A 21298-nucleotide genomic window follows, 5' to 3' on the forward strand; every position below is an offset into this window, starting at 1 on the left:
ATTTTGATCTCAATCCTTGCAGCCACATCGTTTGATAGGATGAAGCCTTTTCACTGCATTTTGTTTTACTTCCATATGATAAAGAAATAGTTTGAAGTATACATGGAGAGGATTTCCACATCACTCCTGGTCAGGATCATTCTAATTTTGACTATATTAAAATTGTAAAAGAGGGTAACCCTATAAACCTGTTTAACATGTGAATGATGGAATTTATTTTGTTTCATGTTAATCCCAAACAGGTGATTTTGATAGATGTCTCTAACATCTCTTTTCTTTTCCATTTTAGAATGCATCTTAACCTCTTAGGGCTGATCACAGTCACCTCAGCAGCTGTAAATCCTTAAACTTGAACTGTAAAATAGTTTAGAATAATTAAAAAGCAGTCATAGAATATCAAATGAATGTAAGGTAAGCGAAGGGAGAATTCATGACACATCTCAGACTCACTTGATACTTCAAGTTGCATAATGTACTTTATTGGATAATGTAAAATAAAAATGATTGATGCATTAATCTTAGTGAACTTTTTTGTCATTCTTTAAACTCAGTGTTATTTGTCTCGAATATTGTTAATCAAGCAGGGATTCACACATCAGATCTATTGTTTTATAAGCTGTCATGGACAAAACTTATTTTTATTTCTGCAGATAAATTTTCTGAAGGTGCAACACAGAAGATCCCCAGTAGATGGCCACAGAGTTAATCAGCAATTAGCAGAAAATGAAAATTAAACCCTGTTAAAACTTTTTAAAATTATTTTAGAGGAACCTTATGTGTCTAGGTAACCCGAGAAAATGTTATATTTATATATTTAAAAGCTTTCTCACTTAGTATCAAAAATGTTGCTATCAATTAGGCTCAAATTAAAATGTTGAATTTTACAGATGGAATAATTTTCTTTACTTCGTTCATCAACGATAATGATATATACCTGGTCACCTTTACTTATATTCGTGGTAAAGACAGTTGAATTTATCGGCAATATTATTTGGATGATTAAATGAACAGATTTTTATTGGCTGAAAGTAACTCTGAGATCTGCTCTGAATAAACCGGAAACCTGTTGAATAAAGCTGGTATCTGATTGGATAACTGAGGCGGAAATTCAGTAGAAAAAGTTAAATTTAGGTTTTTATTGGTTCGTTTTCTAACTGTTGGCTTTTATTTCTGAAAAAACATCGAATTCATTGGTTAAAGTTATGTATTAATTTATTGCAATCATAACGGAAATGTGTTTAATTTAAAGTTAATCGGTTTTATTAACTCAACATTTGAATTTTCTTCCGCTGATTTCTGATAAATAACTTCCGCTTAGAAGCTAAATTCATTTAATCGGGTTTACCATGTATAAAAACATATCGCCTGTCTTTACCTGTTCTACCAAAAGCCAAACCGGTTAGTATTTAAATTCTCCACATGTTTACAGGAGTAAAATAATGCGAAATTATTTATTTACACCGCGAAGCTGCTTTAAGAAACCAGACCGCGTTAAAAACCAGAATATAATCTTTCAAACGCGATATAACACGCAGATAACTCTAGATCTATTATTGAGTAAAGCACACACTGTACATAGATAATTGTTTCTAGATAAATATCAGGTCGCATGCAACCTCCGCGTTTTATATGGTTAAAGGACAGAACCAAGGATCCAGAAAGAAAACAAGGTGAGTCCTGGTTCCTATCTCCTCCCAGATAGGGTTTGATGGCGCTATTCAATCATAAAAGAGAAAATATACGCTTAGATCATCCGTTTGGTTTCAACACCTTTTCTAAAACATATTTAAAGTGATCCAAAAAGCTAATTACATGAATTGACTTGATATTGTTTAGGCTTATATAAAATTATTTAGTTATGGGCGATAACTTTGTCTCATCTTTTAAGGAGATGTTATAATTGTGCAGATATTTTCTGTCATAATGGGAAAAGCGACATTGTCATTAGCGCATTACTAAACCAATTTCTGTGCCTTGGTGTTTTTCCAATTTGTCAGCTTACAACAACAAACTTTGATACATTAGAACAAGATTTACTGCAATATTAGAGCATTATCTTAGTTTTAAACCATAAGGAGAAAAGTCCATGGTTTTAATTTTCCAAATCTGTTGTTTGGTGTAGTTGTTCCTCTGTTAAGCCTAAATAAAATCCAGTGCAACCAGTTGCCTTCAGAAGCCATCTAATGAGTAAACAGAGCCCGTGTGTGTATTTTAATTTAAAACAGATACTTAAGATATTTTGATAAACATTTATAAACAAACAGCAACATAGAAACTAAGGCACATAGCAAATAGCTTTTGGAAATGAGCATTAACCACAGAAACTACCGAAAGGATTATTGTTTATTGGCCAAAATTGTTTCTTTGTTGAAGTTATAAAGATACACCGTTCAGCTGGGAGAATTTGTTAGATTAATGATGGGTCATTGAGGAATAGAGAAGAGTGTTAAGAATAAAGCCATAGGAAGTTCTGCTTGTAGTTTTCTTGAATCATATATAGAGGAACCTGTAAGAAAATATATTTAGGGCTTTTAAAGTCTGAAGACAGTAGAAGGACCCTACATTTCTATTGTTGATGGATGTAGGATTCACAAATGTATGTATATTATTTCTTCCCCTTATATCGGATTTTTTTTTTTTTTTTTTTTTTGCACACCTTTAAAGGTATTTATATCCAAAATAAATTCTGTATAACTCTGCCACTCAATCTGCATTGCTTTTACTGCAAATAGACATATCTGCTTTTACAGTTTAACAAATTGTTGGTTATGATCAATTTCAGGACTGGTGAAATGTATTTAATACATACTCAATGAACTTTATAGTTGTTCCTGATATCTATTATTTTGAAGTTTATTGCCATTTTGTATACACTTAGTGTATACCAAACAAAATTCTGTTTCATACATAATTTTGACAGAGAAGGAGCAGCAGCTTATGATGAACATTTCTATTCATAAATGTCGCAGTGATCAAAATATAAACAGTGTAGGAGAGACATGGTGCAAAAGCATTGATGTCGAAGGTTCAGAGCAGTGCAAAAAATAAATAAATACATTTGGTGCAAAATGCAGTAGAAACACTGAATTTTGCATCCTGCATTTTATCTTGTCCGACGGCCGAAAAGCATGCGCATGAGGTTAAATGAACATAATATTAGCTTAATGTTTTAATGTCTAAAATAATGAATGAAACTTAAATATTTTATATGCCATTACAAGAATAATTAGGTGAAACTTGTGAATATATTGAATGAAAGTTGTCCTGAAACAATTATGGGTAATGTAGGTTCAAAGTGATAGATGATTGAAGACTTGAATGCCAGCAGGCCAACTCACAGATTTCATCTTGTTAAAGACTGTCATAGTGCTCTCAAGGGTTTATTGGGAAAATTAATGAACAAAGAGGTTAAATCAACATTTTGAAGAAAGGATTCAAGAGATAACTAAACAACTAAATGTTACAAGAACATAAACATTATCCTGTTGTGATTAAAATTATGCAGCTTTGATTTATAGAAAATGTGCATTAGCCAGGCAGTTACTATATTAGGACAAAGCAAAACAAGTGCCCCATTAAGCCTCCCATCGCTCAACTGGATCTGCTTCCATTGCAAGTCATGTGTTGTACCAACTCTGTGCCCACAAATAAGTGCGCTGTGGACATGGATTAGGATTTCGTGCTCACATCCTATAAATTTTGTGTACACAATTGAATATTTCCTACATACAAATTAGTATTTCCCCACCCCCAAATAGTATGTTGTGGCCACAAATTTGTGTTTTGTGGGAACAAAACGTACCTCTTTTATTTCAAATTCCCAGGGCCTGTACTCTTTTTAGTTTTCCTGGTCTCTATTCCCAAAGGCAGAAATGCAGAACACTCTGACTCCGTTCACTTAAACAACCACCTTAAATGGCCAAATCTGATGACATAAATCTTCAGTGAGTCAGAAAAAGGCTTTTTGTATGGATATTATGTAATAATGCTTTTATTTATACATCAGTTAGGTTAGTAAATAATTCATCAATTCTAAATGAAAACAAATGATTTAATCCCTTCAGAGCAGTATGACAGCCTTTAACAAACCAAATGTGTGAGCTGGCCTGCTGGCCTTGAAGTCTTCAATAATCTGTTTTGAAACTCCATTCCCCATAATTCTTTCATAATTCTTCCAATTTTCATTCAATCTATTCGGAATTTTTATTCAATATATGTACAATACTATTCTTAATATTCAAGTTTCATTCAATATACTCACAAAATCATTTCAGATATTCAAGTTTCATTTAAGTTAAATTAAAGTTAAATTCATTTAAGTTATTCTCAGAGTATCATTCTGAATATTCAGTTTCCATTCAATGGACTCAGAACATCATTCAAAATATGTCACTGTGTCATTCCATATATTTCAACTCATGTCTATATATAAAATTACATTCCCAAATCTCATATTTGCCTTATGTATGTAGTGAATAAAATATGTATTTTAGCACCCTATTTTGCAATTCCCCCCTCTTAGAAATCATGGAGGGGTCGTAAATTGTCATCGTAGGTGCATGTCCTCTGTGAGAGACATAATCTAACAAAAAAAAATCCAGAAATCACAATGTATGATTTTTTGTAAAAAATATATATATATATATATATATATATATATATATATATATATATATATATATATATATATATATATATATATATATATATATATATACACATAGATAGATGATACATTTTACTTATTGTTCCAGTCAAAAAATTGAGTAGAATAGTCTCTCAAGTTTTACCTAATGCTGATGAAGGAACATTGTTTGAACCATATAGAGATGATGTTTATCTCTACATTACATCTGATTTGAATTTAGTCATTGAAATATACTGTTTATTTCATTAAGCATTTGGTTATATTTTGTGGTTATGTTATATCACTTAATTAGGTTCTTTTAAATGTCCTGTGTTTAGTTAAGGTCATGTGCACAGTTTTGCTTTAGGGGGGCGCATGGCAGCTCTTTAGAGATTTTAATGGAGCAGGACGAGGAGCGACAGTATTCTGACCGTTAAGGTTATTTGTAAGTTTGACTGTCACTACAGATTTATTTGATGTGACAGACCATCTTTTTGTTTTTCTTTTTTTGTAAACACTTAATTTCATAATAAACTGATGTGTAATTTTTTTTTTTGTATTCGTTTTGCTTCAGTTCTTAAGAAAGGTTAACAAGTCAGACACTCCATGTCCTGCAGGAGTGGCAAAGTTAATTTTTATTGCCAGGAAAGAAATTTAGCCACTACAAACATGTAAGAGGAGAAATAATTTATCTTCAATTGTAATATTAAGCATTTTCACCTTGCATTTAGAAGTAACTACGTTAGGTAAATCAGTACATTTTAGATCTGTTCTGTTAGGGGCAGATAGGAAAAGAGAAACTAAAACTGAGGTATGTTTTGCCAGAAATTCTTATTTTTGACTCTTGACATTTTATTTCGCAAAATGTGGCTTAAAGTTAACTTGGTTATATTAATTGTTTATGTCATGTCTACAGGTACTTGTCCAAAGCCAGATATCAGTGCTCTTGGAATCAAAGATGGTGGGAGGCAGGTGGAGTGTACAGCTGTTGGTGCTTTTCCACAACCTAAGATGGAGCTGAGAAACGATGCTGATGTTACTTTTAAACCTGAAGTTTACAAAGTATTTCAGAACGGAAGCTACTTTGACATTATACTCCTCGCTGTTGTGTCTGAGGAAGGCTTCTACCATTGTGTTGTGACACAAGAAGACATCTGCCATCAAATTTCCTCAAAGAGGAGCAAGGTGCTCATGTCTTCTGGTGAGTTTCTTTGTTTGTTTCAGTTTTCCGAAAATATGATTTACTTTGTTTGATACGACTTAATCTCCTTTGAGTTTATATCAAATTCAAACATATTTTGTTTAGGTTGGTTTAAACATCTGGAAAAAGTATATTTTGATTCAAAAGAAAGAGCTACAGATGTTAAGGTTCTACAAAGATGAAGAAGGAAACAATACAATTTCAAATGTTAATCAGAGTAAACTACTAATTTCCAGAGGTGTCAAGTAACGAAGTACAAATACTATGTTACTGTACTCAAGTAAACTTTTTAGGTATCTATACATTACTCGATTACTTATTTTTCTTCCTACTTCTACTCATTACATTTTCACACAAGTATCTGTACTTTCTGTTCCTTACATTTCTAAAACAACCGTTTACCGTTACTCTTGGCTTCGGTTTAATGCAGAGGTCACGGATTAGTGGACCGCGGTCCGGTGTTAGGCCGAAAAGTGCATCCCTGCTGAGATATGCATCCCCTGCCGTGCATGGGAGCGCGCCTCACTCTGTACAACTACATATCAATGAGGAAGACTGATTAAAATATGACCAATGGAGCTATGTAGAAAACGTTTAAATATACCTCTCGTGGGAAAAAAATTGTGGTTATTTGACAGATTCATTTACACAAATACAGGTGTTATGAACAACATTGAATCCAAAGATTTTGTCCGAGGTACGGCTGATTTATTTGTTGTAGTCTCTTGTTTTTCACACACAACAATAAACAGTGATAGCCAACAGGAGTTTTGAAATTGCAAAGCTTGGTCTTAAGCGGAAAATCAAACGCACATCTACACAGCACAACGTTCATAGACCAGTGTGATGCATTTACAAGCGTTAGATAGCTATGGTGCATTCAGGCGCATGGGACATTTCATACTTACAAGGAAAGAGACATAAACGGAACAGGACTTAACTCATACAATAATGTATTTATTCAGAAACAGTGTGGGCTTTCCCATACTACTGAATACTCTATAATTTTATAGCTGTTATTTTTTGATTATGCACATCTGCTAGCTTTTTATTCCAAACAAATTTATAATGTTACAGCAGCAAATTATCAAAGTATTTCAAAAGCCTGTTTAAAAGCTCCAAATGAGGCTTCAGATCAGAAAGCGACAATTTTGCTGTCATTGTTTTACAAGCAGAATTTGCATTTGCTGACCCTTGTCCTTGAACTACTGATGGATATACAAGAATACAGTGTCAACTCCTCTGAGATAGCACGGGATGCAATTTTTGGCAATTTCAATTATTATTTGTATTTTTTTTTATTCAGTGTGTAACCACTAGTGTAACTTAGGAATAGATAAGCTGAGAAACTTAGATTTCAATGTTGAAGTTACAGTTAGTTTATCCTTCTAAGTTCAAAAAGGAGGATAATAAGCACAAACAACCATATTATCAAGAATGAACAGATTATTTAATACAACTTGAAACAGAATGTTACTGTACAGTTCTTTTTCCCAACATAAAGTGTCCACCTTTTTTATATCAGGCAGTGTATTTTCTTTTGGTTCAGATTCCTTATAGTTCAGTTCGTCCTTTGGAAGTTTTGTTTTGTTTTAGTTCAGTAATTTAAGTCAGTCAGTCAAGTCTTTGTTAAATGGCCATGTGTTTCTTTGGATTCAAAATCTTATCTTATCCAGTGCAAAGTAGGCAGCGGATCCAGCAGTCCCAGGTCTTGGGTTGAAACCTGGAGCTCAGCAATCCAATCCAGGCCTGCGATGCTGTGCAGCTGGACAGTCTTCAAAGTTGAATGGGGTTCTAAAAAAACCCACCTGCATATATATAGAACTTAATTAACTATTAAGTTTCAAAAGTATGCAGGAAGCAATAAATTCCATTTATCACAAAAATAATATTCAACTAATGGCAAGCTTGCAAAACAAACGTATCACACTGTATCCGACCTCTTAGTTTGTACATAACAAAAAATACAATACAGTGAAAATCATCATTTTAATCTCACACATTTCTCCGATTGGTATTATTTACGTTTCTCTGTTCTTCCTTGTCGGAATATATGAGCAGTAATGCCTGTGACGCCAGTTAGCATTAGCTTGATTTCGGTTGCAAAAACATGTTACAACACTCACCAGAGAAAATCACAGTAAAAATGTGTTTTACTGCCAGGGATCAGGTCACGGATCTTCTTTTCTCTTAATCCTTACCGGAATTGATCAATAATTTATCTTATAGCATGCAGTAATTCCCACAACGTGCTACAGCCAGCTACGGTTTTCTTCTTCTTCTAATAATTTTCCGCTGTCTAAACCAGAGTGTAACTCACAAGCCACCTGCTGGCGGTTTCTGGTATGACAAGAAAACTCAAAATGAAAATATAAACTGAATTGCTGGGAACATTAAATAACAAAACAAAATCCTACAGAAATAAAATACTACTAACAGTATCACACATATACATGTGGGTTACATCCTCCCCCCCATTAATTGCATGCGTCCCTGCATGTCAACATCTCCTAAGCGTCAAATACAGGGGCATAAAAGTCACGTTCAAGGGCTATTTGTAGTGCTTTGTCTAAGCCACCAAGTAAAGACTGCATAACTACCACAAGTGGGTTTCCTAAGGATGGGTAGGTGAGTCTCTTGGGATGGGTTCTTTCTCTTGTTGATCTCCTTACTTCAACATTCTCTTCATGGTTGTCCGTTCCAATAGGGATAACAGTTTCAGATGTTTCAGGGTTGTCAATATCTATTATGACATGGTCTGGTGGTTGGATGGACATTCGAGGTGTGAGTGACTGGGTTAACTCACCCTTGAGCTGCTGCTCTTCTGATATGGTCTCCTTTGGCTCTTGTGGCTCAAATGGTGAAGCTTCAGGATTAAGTGATGGCACTGAAACATGTTCGTTTGTCACGTCCTGTTCTGTATTGTCAGTTTCTGTTCTCTCACTGGCAAGTTCATTTGTGTCCAACATTTGGTCTTCAGATCCAATTTGCATGTCTCTGTCCTGTTCATCATCGTTTCGGGTTCCAACATCAGTCAACATCTTTGTTGGAGGATAGTAATAATACTCCACATCTTCATCCTCGCTGTCCAGCAGCGAATCCTCTGGAACTTCATTTCCAGCACCTCTTTTTTTTGCACTTGACTGTAGTCTTTTAGACTTCCTTGTTTGGGTTTGTGTTATGGGCTCAGGTTGCTCTTTTGCAACTGACAGAAAACCACAGGGCAGCAACAAGTCTCTATGCAAGACTCTTTCTGGACCCACATCATCAAAGGGAGCTACTACATAAACACGGAGGTCTTCTATCTGTTTGATCACTTTGTAAACAGTGTTAGTCCACCTGTTGGAAATCTTGTGTTTACCACGGAGACCTACATTTTTCACTAACACACGATCTCCCACTTCGAGCTTAGACTCCCTCACCTTGTTGTCAAATCTCTGTTTGTTGTAAGAGGCAGTCTTTTCGCTATGTTCAATAGCAATTTTGTAGCTCTCTGTCAAACTGTCTCTGAGGCCTTTTACATACTGACTATGTGTTTCGCCCCTCCCAGTAGGCTTGTCGAGTCCAAATGCAATGTCAATGGGTAAGTTTGGTTGTCTTCCAAACATGAGCTGATAAGGTGAGTATCCAGTCGTGTCATTTTTTGTGCAATTATAGGCATGCACCAATGGCTGCACAAAATCTCTCCACCTTAACTTATCCTCTTCTTGTAAGGTGCCCAACATGGCAAGGAGTGTCCTGTTAAATCTTTCCACAGGATTGCCACGTGGATGATAAGGAGTCGTTCTTGTTTTTTTTATTCCAAGCAGATTGCATAGCTCTCTGATCAGTGTGGACTCAAAATCCCGGCCCTGATCACTATGCAAACGCTCCGGCAGGCCATAGTGAATAAAAAAATTATTCCACAAGGCTTTGGCCACCGTTTTTGCTTTTTGGTCAACTGTGGGTACTGCCACTGCGTACTTGGTGAAGTGGTCAGTAATTACAAGTATATTTTTTTACCCTTTTTCATCAGATTCCAAGGACAGGTAGTCCATGCAGACTAGCTCCAGCGGTCTGCTGGTACAAATGTTCACCAAAGGGGCACTGTGTTCAGCTCTGGCTTTTTGTCTGATGCACCTCTCACATGTGTGTATTTTGTTGTTTATGTCAGTGAGCATGCGTGGCCAATAAAAGCGTGCACGAACCAGATCTGTGGTGCGATCTACACCCATATGTCCCATACAATCATGTAGGCTGTCCAAAGCCTCATTTCGAAAAGTCCTCGGCAGAACTAGTTGGAAAGATGGTACACCATTTAGAAGTCTTTTCCGGTAAAGCACTTCATCTCTCATAACTAGTTGGTCCCATAGCCGTAACATGAGCTGGACTTCTCTGTCTTCCTTTTGTCGCGTCCTGTGAGGTGGTCTCCTCCCCCCCATTAACAAAGTTATGACCCTGCTGATGGATGGGTCTTTCTTCTGCTCTAAAGCCCAGTCACGTTGAGACATTTGTGGTAAAGGGCATGAGCCAGGCAAAATGTCTGTGTGGCTGTAATCTGGTGGAATAGCATTTGCATCAATAGCAACACACTCAATAAAGCCAAGGAAGGGCAACTCAGACTGTGGTTGAAATTCTGAGTGGACAATGTGTCGTTGGCATATTGCACGTACTACTTCTGGAGAAACAGTTACGTTCTGAGTGATGTCAGACATGAACCGGTCAATACGGTCGTCCTCATCTTTAGCAGAGTTGTCCATTTCATCTTGTACATGAGGTCTGCGGGAGAGACCGTCGGCATCTTGGTTTGATTTTCCAGCACTGTACTGAATACGAAAGTCAAAGGTGGCCAGTGCAGCCAACCATCTGTGACCAGCTGCATCTAACTTGGCGGACGTCAGGACATACACTATATTGCCAAAAGTATTTGCTCACCTGCCTTGACTCACATATGAGCTTAAGTGACATCCCGTTCCTAATCCATAGGGTTCAATATGACGTCGGTCCACCCTTTGCAGCTAGAACAGCTTCAACTCTTCTGGGAAGGCTGTCCACAAGGTTTAGGAGTGTGTTTATGGGAATTTTTGACCATTCTTCCAGAAGCGCATTTGTGAGGTCGCACACTGATGTTGGACGAGAAGGCCTGGCTCTCAGTCTCCGCTCTAATTCATCCCAAAGGTGTTCTATCGGGTTGAGGTCAGGACTCTGTGCAGGCCAGTCAAGTTCATCCACACCAGACTCTGTCATCCATGTCTTTATGGACCTTGCTTTGTGCACTGGTGCACAGTCATGTTGGAAGAGGAAGGGGCCAGCTCCAAACTGTTCCCACAAAGTTGGGAGCATGGAATTGTCCAAAATGTCTTGGTATGCTGAAGCATTCAGAGTTCCTTTCACTGGAACTAAGGGGCCAAGCCCAGCTCCTGAAAAACAACCTCACACCATAATCCCCCCTCCACCAAACTTTACACTTGGCACAATGCAGTCAGACAAGTACCGTTCTCCTGGCAACCGCCAAACCCAGACCCGTCCATCAGATTGCCAGATGGAGAAGCGCGATTCGTCACTCCAGAGAACGCGTCTCCACTGCTCTAGAGTCCAGTGGCGGCGTGCTTTACACCACCGCATCCGACGCTTTGCATTGCACTTGGTGATGTATGGCTTGGATGCAGCTGCTCGACCATGGAAACCCATTCCATGAAGCTCTCTGCGCACTGTTCTTGAGCTAATCTGAAGGCCACATGAAGTTTGGAGGTCTGTAGTGATTGACTCTGCAGAAAGTTGGCGACCTCTTCGCACTATGCGCGTCAGCATCCGCTGACCCCGCTCCGTCAGTTTACGTGGCCTACCACTTCGTGGCTGAGTTGCTGTCGTTCCCAAACACTTCCATTTTCTTATAATACAGCTGACAGTTGACTGTGGAATATTTAGGAGCGAGGAAATTTCACGACTGGATTTGTTGCACAGGTGGCATCCTATCACAGTTCCACGCTGGAATTCACTGAGCTCCTGAGAGCGACCCATTCTTTCACAAATGTTTGTAAAAACAGTCTGCATGCCTAGGTGCTTGAATTTATACACCTGTGGCCATGGAAGTGATTGGAACACCTGATTCCAATAATTTGGATGGGTGAGCAAATACTTTTGGCAATATAGTGTATGTTAAAGGGTTATTGTCCGTCACAACAGTAAACTTGGCACCATAGAGATAATCGAAAAACTTGTCCGTTACTGCCCATTTTAGGGCAAGGAACTCCAGTTTATGTGTTGGGTATCTTTTTTCACAGTTGGACAGACCCCGGCTTGCAAAAGCTATTACCCTCAGATGCCCATCTTGCTCTTGGTAAAGAGCTGCACCAAGTCCATGAATGCTTGCATCCGTATGAAGGATGTAGGGCTGTTTAGCATCTGCAAAGCCTAAAACTGGAGCTGTTGTCAGTTTGTGTATCAGAGTGTTGAAGGATTCGTCACAGTTTGCAGTCCACTTATCAGCAAAAGGTCTCCTTGGATCTATAGTAGAGCTGTGCTTTGTTCCTGCTCTGTTAGACCTTCTGGGGGGGTAACAACCTGCAGTGAGATCATTTAAGGGCCTTGCGATTTTAGAGTAGTCCTTAATGAACCTCCTGTAATAGCCTGCAAACCCTAAAAATGATTTGAGCTCTTTTATGTTTCTGGGTTTTGGCCAGGTGGTGAGGGCAGCTATTTTTTCAGGGTCAGTCTCCACGCCTTTCTCTGAGACAATGTGACCGAGATATTTAACAGACTTCCTGAAAAAATGGCACTTTTCCGGGGAAAGTTTGAGTCCAAATTCTCTGAGTTTTGACAGGACACGCATGAGGCGCTCCTCATGCTCCTCCAATGAACTTGAGAACACAATGAGGTCGTCTAGAAAGACTAGGACCTCTTTGAGGTTCAGACTTCCCATGCACTTTTCCATAACACGTTGAAATGTGCTAGGCGCATTGGTAACTCCCTGGGGCATTCTATTAAACTCCCAAAATCCCACAGGAGTAACAAATGCTGTCTTATGTTTGTCACTTTCCACAACCTCAACTTGATAATATCCAGACTTTAAGTCCATAACAGGAAACCATTTTGAGCCTGTTAAGGCTGAAAAAGCTTCTTCAATGTTTGGTAGGGCGTATGCATCTTTGATGGTTTGATTGTTTAATTTTCTGTAATCGACGCATAACCTAATGGCCACGTTTTTCTTTTTAACCACCACAATCGGTGATGCGAATGGACTCTCAGATTCACGAATAACATTAGCCTCACAAAGTTCTTTTAAATGCTGTCTGACAGCTTCATAGTCCGAGGGGTGTATAGGTCTGGGTCGTTGTTTGAATGGAGTTGCATCCGAAAGTCGAATGTGATGCTTCACAGCAGTTGTGTGTCCATAATCCAAATCATGCATGGCAAAAACATCTGACATTGAGTTGAGCTTTTCCATAATTCTCTGCCTCCATTCTTCGGAGAGAGGAGTATCAGTTAAGTCAAACTTAAGTGGGCTGCCTGTGGTGGTTTTGATATTATCAAACTCGGCAACAGACTTTGGAGACTGAGAGCTAGTCCTTGTGTTACTACTCAAGCCTGAAGCTAAAGAGCACACTGACAAGGGGGCATACAGTTCAGCCACTGTTTGACCAGCAGGGATTCTGATTGTATGAGCACTCTCGTTCTTGACCAGAATAGGAAGCTTAAAGGAAGCCTTTGAGGGAGCTGTCATAATGTAGTTGCAAAATAGGAAACCCCCAGGCAAGCATGATGCTGTGGATTCTACTAGCAGAGGACTACCTGGGTTTATATCAACATGTCTGGCATAGCCTGTCAATACAGCTTTTTCACCAGCTGGTACTGCGACACATTTTCTGCTCAACAGCTTAACTTTTCCTGTTTTACCACTTCTCTTATCAACTTTGATTTTGTTGAACATGGTTTGGATCACTGGAATGCTGTCACAATGTCTGACACTTGTGTCTGACTCTTTGTAGGATGTGAATGTCTCATAAAGCACATCTAAAACATTTGTCCCAATGAGAACTGGAATCTCTTGGTTTGATCTGCAGTCTGGTACAATGAGTGCTAGGGTATTCACTTCCTCAGGTCTCCCAGTAACCTCTTTTGGAAAACACAAATTGAGTTCTATGTAACCCAAGTAGGGTACTTGCTGACCCCCTGCGCCCTCTATGTCAAGCAATTTGGCCACAGACTGAATCGGGCGTGCAGGTAGGTGTAGTTTGTGAAATGTCTCTGATACTGTGGTTACCTGGGAGCCAGAATCTAGAAGACACACGCTGTGAACCCCATCAATAGTCAAGCTAGCAGTACGTTTTGACCCAACCAGAGCACTCAAAAGAGCCTCCTCCGATAATGCTGAACAGGAGTTGGTAATGTCATCTATTTGTTTCAGTGTTTTGTTCTTTTGGTTATCTTGTGCTGGCTTTGGACTTTGCTCCGAATTGGGACTAAACTCTGATAAGGTCTCAGTGCGTCCCTCTACTGAAACCCTGTCCAGTTTAAAGCTGGGGCATATTTAGCTTGCCACTCTTGCTGTTTCGCCTTTAATTCTTTGTTCTTTTTATCAACAAGGTCTTTGTTTGGAACATTGATGCACTCTCGGGCAATGTGGTTATTTTCACCACATTTAAAACAAAACCACGCTTTTGGAGCCGATCTGTGTAACAGGTTGATGTGCTTGCAGTTCTGTAAAATGTGGTGGTTGAGGTTCTGAAGCACTGGCATGTTTCTGTTCGTGTTTCTTCCGTCTTTGGGCTCTTTTTTCAGTTAGCTGTAGTTTAAGTTCAGCCACTTGTTTCCTTAAGTTCTCAGTCTCTGTTATATATTTCTGCATTAAATCTGTGTCTTGATTAGTTGTGGGGGTGGGATCTGGAATGCCATGAAACTGGGCAAGAGGTTTTGCTTTAAACCCTCCAAGGTGACGTTGCATTCTGTCTACTTTTAGAGATCTTCTTTCTTCTTCAGTTCTTAATTCAAGAAGAAGCTCTGAAAAATTTGGGGCAGGATCATTTCTCAGTTTCTGTTGCAGGGTCAACAGTAAAGTCTGGTCCCAGCAACCACGCACAAACTGTTTGTAAAGTTGTCTACTAGCATTGGCCTCACTTACACCACCCCGTCTGATCGCAGTGCTGAGAAGTGTCTGCAGTCTCTGAATGTATTCAGATGCTTTCTCACCTGCGTCCTGATGAGTACTGAGGAACCTGGCAAAGATCTCCTCCCCGTCGTCAACAAGGCCATAGGCTGACTGGAGGAGTTTTACATAGTCTTGAGGAGGTGACTGGGAGCCTAGTTGTCTTACAATGTCTGCTGCGGGCGACAGTAAGCTCTCCAGAATCAGTCGTCGCTGCACATCCATTGTATAGCCATCCTGAAACATAAGTTCAACATGTAAACACCATGTTTCAAAATCCACTTCACCAGGCGGTTTAGGAACTCTGCCTGAGAAGGAACGCAGTCTCTTGGAGCCTGGAGCTGTCGTAGCTTCACTCTTAATGACATGCTCCACTATTATTCGTTGTACATCTGGTGGGTTTAGTATGTCAGAGTCTAGGGTTGTGGCAGTGCCCTTGGCTTGTTCTTTTGGTCGTACTGCCTGTCCCTTTCTTGTCCTCTTAAGCTTCTCAGTTCCACCTTGTGATTTGGAGACAGATTTTAATGGTTTACTGGGTGGAGGTTGTGATTTTTGAGGACTGAATATAACAGATGATCCACTGCTGTCTGATTCACTTCCAGTACTATCTGAGCTACCCCGTTCATTCTGCACAGTTTTAAAGGAACATGTGGCTTCAGGGTTTTCATCAATGGCTGACTGTGATTGTGTGAGAGTAGTTAAAACCTCAACCCTGTCCAAACACCATTTTGAGACTGGGTTCTTAGGAGACTGTATCACAGAGGGGAAACTGATGAGCTTTAGCGACTCTTCTGAGTCAAACTCAACAATCACTTGAAAGTCTTTGAGTCTCACTATTTTACTGACACTACCATATAATGATACAGCCTCTACAATGTCTTCATCTGTGTCATCATCAAGGATGCCCTTCAAAAGGATTGATTTTCTGTCATTTACACCATGCTCGCTACCAATGTCAGCAACAGAAGCCATATTTTGTCTGGTTATTATCAGACAATATTTGATCACGCTCTTATCCGATCACTGTGATCAAATAACACACTGATCACTAATCAATTATTTATATTGGTTGTTTATAGCCTAAAATCCTCCTGGCTGGCTCGCCACTTATGTAACCACTAGTGTAACTTACGAATAGATAAGCTGAGAAACTTAGATTTCAATGTTGAAGTTACAGTTAGTTTATCCTTCTAAGTTCAAAAAGGAGGATAATAAGCACAAACAACAATATTATCAAGAATGAACAGATTATTTAATACAACTTGAAACAGAATGTTACTGTACAGTTCTTTTTCCCAACATAAAGTGTCCACCTTTTTTATATCAGGCAGTGTATTTTCTTTTGGTTCAGATTCCTTATAGTTCAGTTCGTCCTTTGGAAGTTTTGTTTTGTTTTAGTTCAGTAATTTAAGTCAGTCAGTCAAGTCTTTGTTAAATGGCCATGTGTTTCTTTGGATTCAAAATCTTATCTTATCCAGTGCAGAGTAGGCAGCGGATCCAGCAGTCCCAGGTCTTGGGTTGAAACCTGGAGCTCAGCAATCCAATCCAGGCCTGCGATGCTGTGCAGCTGGACAGTCTTCAAAGTTGAATGGGGTTCTAAAAAAACCCACCTGCATATATATAGAACTTAATTAACTATTAAGTTTCAAAAGTATGCAGGAAGCAATAAATTCCATTTATCACAAAAATAATATTCAACTAATGGCAAGCTTGCAAAACAAACGTATCACACTGTATCCGACCTCTTAGTTTGTACATAACAAAAAATACAATACAGTGAAAATCATCATTTTAATCTCACACATTTCTCCGATTGGTATTATTTACGTTTCTCTGTTCTTCCTTGTCGGAATATATGAGCAGTAATGCCTGTGACGCCAGTTAGCATTAGCTTGATTTCGGTTGCAAAAACATGTTACAACACTCACCAGAGAAAATCACAGTAAAAATGTGTTTTACTGCCAGGGATCAGGTCACGGATCTTCTTTTCTCTTAATCCTTACCGGAATTGATCAATAATTTATCTTATAGCATGCAGTAATTCCCACAACGTGCTACAGCCAGCTACGGTTTTCTTCTTCTTCTAATAATTTTCCGCTGTCTAAACCAGAGTGTAACTCACAAGCCACCTGCTGGCGGTTTCTGGTATGACAAGAAAACTCAAAATGAAAATATAAACTGAATTGCTGGGAACATTAAATAACAAAACAAAATCCTACAGAAATAAAATACTACTAACAGTATCACACATATACATGTGGGTTACAAGTGTATGACATGAATGCATAAATACCTTACTGTATTTTATTTCAGTGTTTAATTCTGTTTAAAGTAACAGAGCATTAAAAATGTCCAGGACCTTTGCTGGTTGATGATTTTCTTTATTCAGACCCCACTGATTTTTTATTGGTTACCCCTGGTTTAATGTTTATAAATATGTATTTCACATCATGTGCGCCATCCGATGCAGATTATTGGCGCCATCCACATCTAGTGAAAACTACTGTAATTTGATGAGTCATATAACGCAAACACTCATTGGTTAGATAAAGGAAATCATCAGAAGCTAGCAGGTGTTCTTCAAACTGCAAACGTGAATTGTCTATGCTATGCTACAATGTCGGATTAGAAAAAGATGTTGAAATGTCTGAAAGGTCGGACACAGGCGAGAGCGTATTGGGAGATGGAGACAGAGACCAACACGATCTCCCTCATCCATGGCCCTATGTCAAAATTTTTTTCGAAATAGTCGTAAAATTGAGCTTTCAATTCGTAAAGTGGCATCTGGCTGTTTTTTTAAAGTTACTTTATACTTTTATACTTTGAGTAGTTTTTGGAGGACATACTTTTTCACTTCTACTTGAGTAAAGAGGTCAAGTTAATACTTCAACTTTCACCAGAGTGTTTTAAACTGCAGTATCTATACTTCTACTTAAGTAACAAATGTGGGTACTTTTGACACCACTGCTAATAACTATTAAGTGAACATAAAATGATTTTAAGGATAGATCATTCCAAAAAGATACGCATTTCCTCTCCAGTACAACAATGTGTTTAGACCTCTGGCTTGCTAAACGAAGTATGATTAATATATAACCTCTAGCCCCAGATTCAGCTGCTAGATAAATTACATTGTGTCTAAAGAGTTGTGAACATATTTTAGGAAAGCATTTTAGTTATATAGCAGGTGATTGAAAGATTTAAAAACTATTCTGTTTTAAGGCCAAATAGGGTCGGGCAATAAAACAATATATTGCATAGAACATGTCTATGTCCTTTGTTCAGAATCTACACCTTATGAACAAAGGACATTCTTTTGAGGACCAGAATGTTCACATTTTGGACAAAGAAGATAGATGGTTTGGGAGGGGCATGAGGGAAGCCATCTATGTTAAGAAAGAAAAAAAAACCTTAAAAAGAGGGGGTGGACTAAGATTTCAGCTTTCAAGAACCTACAATTCAGCGATTGGATTGATTCCTTCCTACTATCCTATCAACCACCACCCCCATACAGAGGAACAGAACACCTCACCTGTTCAGCCAGGCCAACAATTCCCTCAAACGACTCCCTTCATAGACATATACAGGTATATGGTATTACAGGCTAACAAATAACCCAAATGACCCCATTCCAAAGGGGTGGACCCGTTCATCCGGTTCAATTAGCATGTTTTCTAAGCCAAAGCGAGACTTTGTTTTTTTGGTCCACTTTATAAAGCCTCGAACTGAACGCTATTTCTGACATTTTGAATTAAAAAAGCTCCCTGTATGGGAAGCTAAACGTCTTCAAACTTGGAAACAAAGTCCATTGGATTGGGTTTTTTTTTTTTACTTTTTTGGAATGACTAACTGATCAACACAGTTTGGTATTGTTAATTAAGTATTTACGCAACAATATTACATGAATCAACTCTTCTAAAACAACAGTTTTGATCTATGACTCAAATAATTTTGTTGGGCACACAATTTAGTGGGTAAAGATAAACAATAAAAGTATTCAAGCAGCTAATTCAAGATCATGTTTTTTATTTTTAAATAAAGAAGGTTAATTCAATTAAAACAGTCACATGTTTTAAGATGTCAAGTAAATATAAGTTATGAAATTATACAAAATGATTGCATATTACAAAATTATAAAATTACTCAAGAAGGTTAGCATTGATTGATCTTTGTTCTTAAAGGAGAAGTTCGGTTTTTTACACTTTAAGCCCATTTTCTGTAGTGTCCAGGATGAAATCGAATGATCGACACCAAAATTTTGACAATTGGTCCTGTCTCTGCTTTTTGGCTCATTTAAAATCACCCCCTGGCTGCTTTAGAATGGCTTGCATAGAGCATGTCCGATAAAGTCCTTAAAACAACCTTAAACGTTCTTTTTTTAAAATATGCTACTCACCGGGTCGTCAGCGCTGTTCAATGACGTTCCAAAAAAAGTTTTGTAAAGAAAAAACGTTCCTGTAGTGTTTTATTTAGCATTTTGTAAATCCCATTGAGTTCTGTAGGAATAGTCAATATTCTGCTGCCACCGGAAACGGAAATGGGGCCTGTTTACACAGTTGGAGTCTTTTCGCTTCACTTTGTGTACTCCGACGTCAAGGTGCTAACGCCTCTGTTAAACACTTTAAAAAACTCTGAAAATGGAATACGAAAGGTGGATTCTTGATTCTCGACGTCGGAGTACACAGAGTGAAGCGAAAAGACTACAACTGTGTAAACAGGCCCCATTTCCGTTTCCGGTGGCAGCGGAATATTGACTATTCCTACAGAACTCAATGGGATTTACAAAATGCTAAATAAAACACTACAGGAACGTTTTTTCTTCACGAAACTTTTTTTGGAACGTCATTGAACAGCGCTGACGACCCGGTGAGTAGCATATTTTTAAAAAAGAACGTTTAAGGTTGTTTTAAGGACATTATCGGACATGCTCTATGGAAGCCATTCTAAAGCAGCCAGGGGGTGATTTTAAATGAGCCAAAAAGCAGAGGCAGGAGCAATTGTCAAACTTTTGGTGTCGATCATTCGATTTCATCCTGGACACTACAGAAAATGGGCTTAAAGTGTAAAAAAACGAACTTCTCCTTTAAGGCAGTCCTCTCTGCCTTGTTGCTGCTTTAAGAACTGTAAAAACCTTTAATAATATTTGATGCTTTTATGATTAGTTATATATTTGAGCGATTTTATGTTTTTCAGTAATTTAGAGTTAAATGTATTTGACATCTGTACGTGATCTGGACAGATTTTTTCTTGCTAGTATGTAAGGCTGTAGAACTAACATCATCTTATTATATTTCAGATGAAATTGCTGGTCATTTGAAGACTGCTATTATCATCGCCATTGTTCTGGCCATTGTTGCTGTTGTTCTTGCTGCAGCTTTAATATATACCTGCAAAAATTATACCCCCAGGTAAGTTCAAGTATTTTTGTTTATCACTATATAATTATTTGGCCATTTGAAGGTCTTTAAGCGTTTATGTGCTTAATAAAAACAGCTTTACCTGGTAACACAAGTTAATGAACAGCTACGTGTCTTAAATAAAGCAACATTTTTCAGCTTAATTTTTATTTCCTTACTATATGAACTTTTATTTGTTTCAAATATTTTACATTTTATCTTAGATTTGACTTGTGGATTTTGTTTAACATCTAAATGCATAATCATATATTTGAATGTGTTTCATAAAATAAAAATCATCTTTCAGATTAAAATAGGTGCTTTGTTAAGCTGGAACAGTAAGGTTAATCCATAGAAAGGATGACGAGTATTTGGTTTAAATTGTCCAACAAAGTAACATATTGGTTGCATGAAATCAAATGACTGCTATTGAACATTCGCTGGAATGGAAATGTTCATTTACTGTCATGAAAGCTGTTTAAACTAGGGCTGCAACAACGAATCGATAAAATCGATAAAAATCGACTTTTAAAAGCGTTGGCAACGAATTTCATCATCGATTAGTTGTGTTGCGCGATGAATGCGTCATCAGCCGCCGTGGGGCGCCTCCCCCATTCCAACCCCGTTCTCCCGCTCACGCAGGAGTCCCTCTCAGCGCTGCAGTCAGAGCCACAGGATGTTTACCCTCAGCGTCCAGACTGCAAATGAAGCGCGCATGCGCCGGGATTGACGGCGCAAACTGATCACAATAATTAAAATTGCCTGCGCTTTGTAAAGCGAAAAAAGTTGTAACATGCAACTTTTGTAAAAACAAATGAACATGGCACGGAAGCACCACTGTTATGATGCAGCACCTGATAAGAAAACACGTTGGAGCCTTCAATGGCAGTGAAGAGAGCTGATCAGCAGGATGAGTAACCATGTTTGTTTGGTTTTAAAGTGGGGAAACG

General features: G+C 38.2%; 2 long non-coding RNA genes across 2 annotated transcripts; both read right to left on the reverse strand.

The window, feature by feature from the left end:
• Positions 1 to 7256: 7256 nt before the first annotated feature.
• On the reverse strand, positions 7257 to 8337 carry LOC119780705. Its single transcript, XR_005280437.1, has 2 exons — positions 7955 to 8337; positions 7257 to 7636 (listed from the first exon to the last, which is right to left on the reverse strand). It is a non-coding gene; the product is annotated as an uncharacterized LOC119780705 (long non-coding RNA).
• A 7845-nt stretch (positions 8338 to 16182) lies between these two features.
• On the reverse strand, positions 16183 to 17212 carry LOC119780706. Its single transcript, XR_005280438.1, has 2 exons — positions 16881 to 17212; positions 16183 to 16562 (listed from the first exon to the last, which is right to left on the reverse strand). It is a non-coding gene; the product is annotated as an uncharacterized LOC119780706 (long non-coding RNA).
• Between the last annotated feature and the right edge of the window lie 4086 nt (positions 17213 to 21298).

Source organism: Cyprinodon tularosa, unplaced genomic scaffold (assembly GCF_016077235.1).
Source record: "Cyprinodon tularosa strain WSP-4 unplaced genomic scaffold, ASM1607723v1 ctg165, whole genome shotgun sequence".
Taxonomy (NCBI): domain Eukaryota; kingdom Metazoa; phylum Chordata; class Actinopteri; order Cyprinodontiformes; family Cyprinodontidae; genus Cyprinodon; species Cyprinodon tularosa.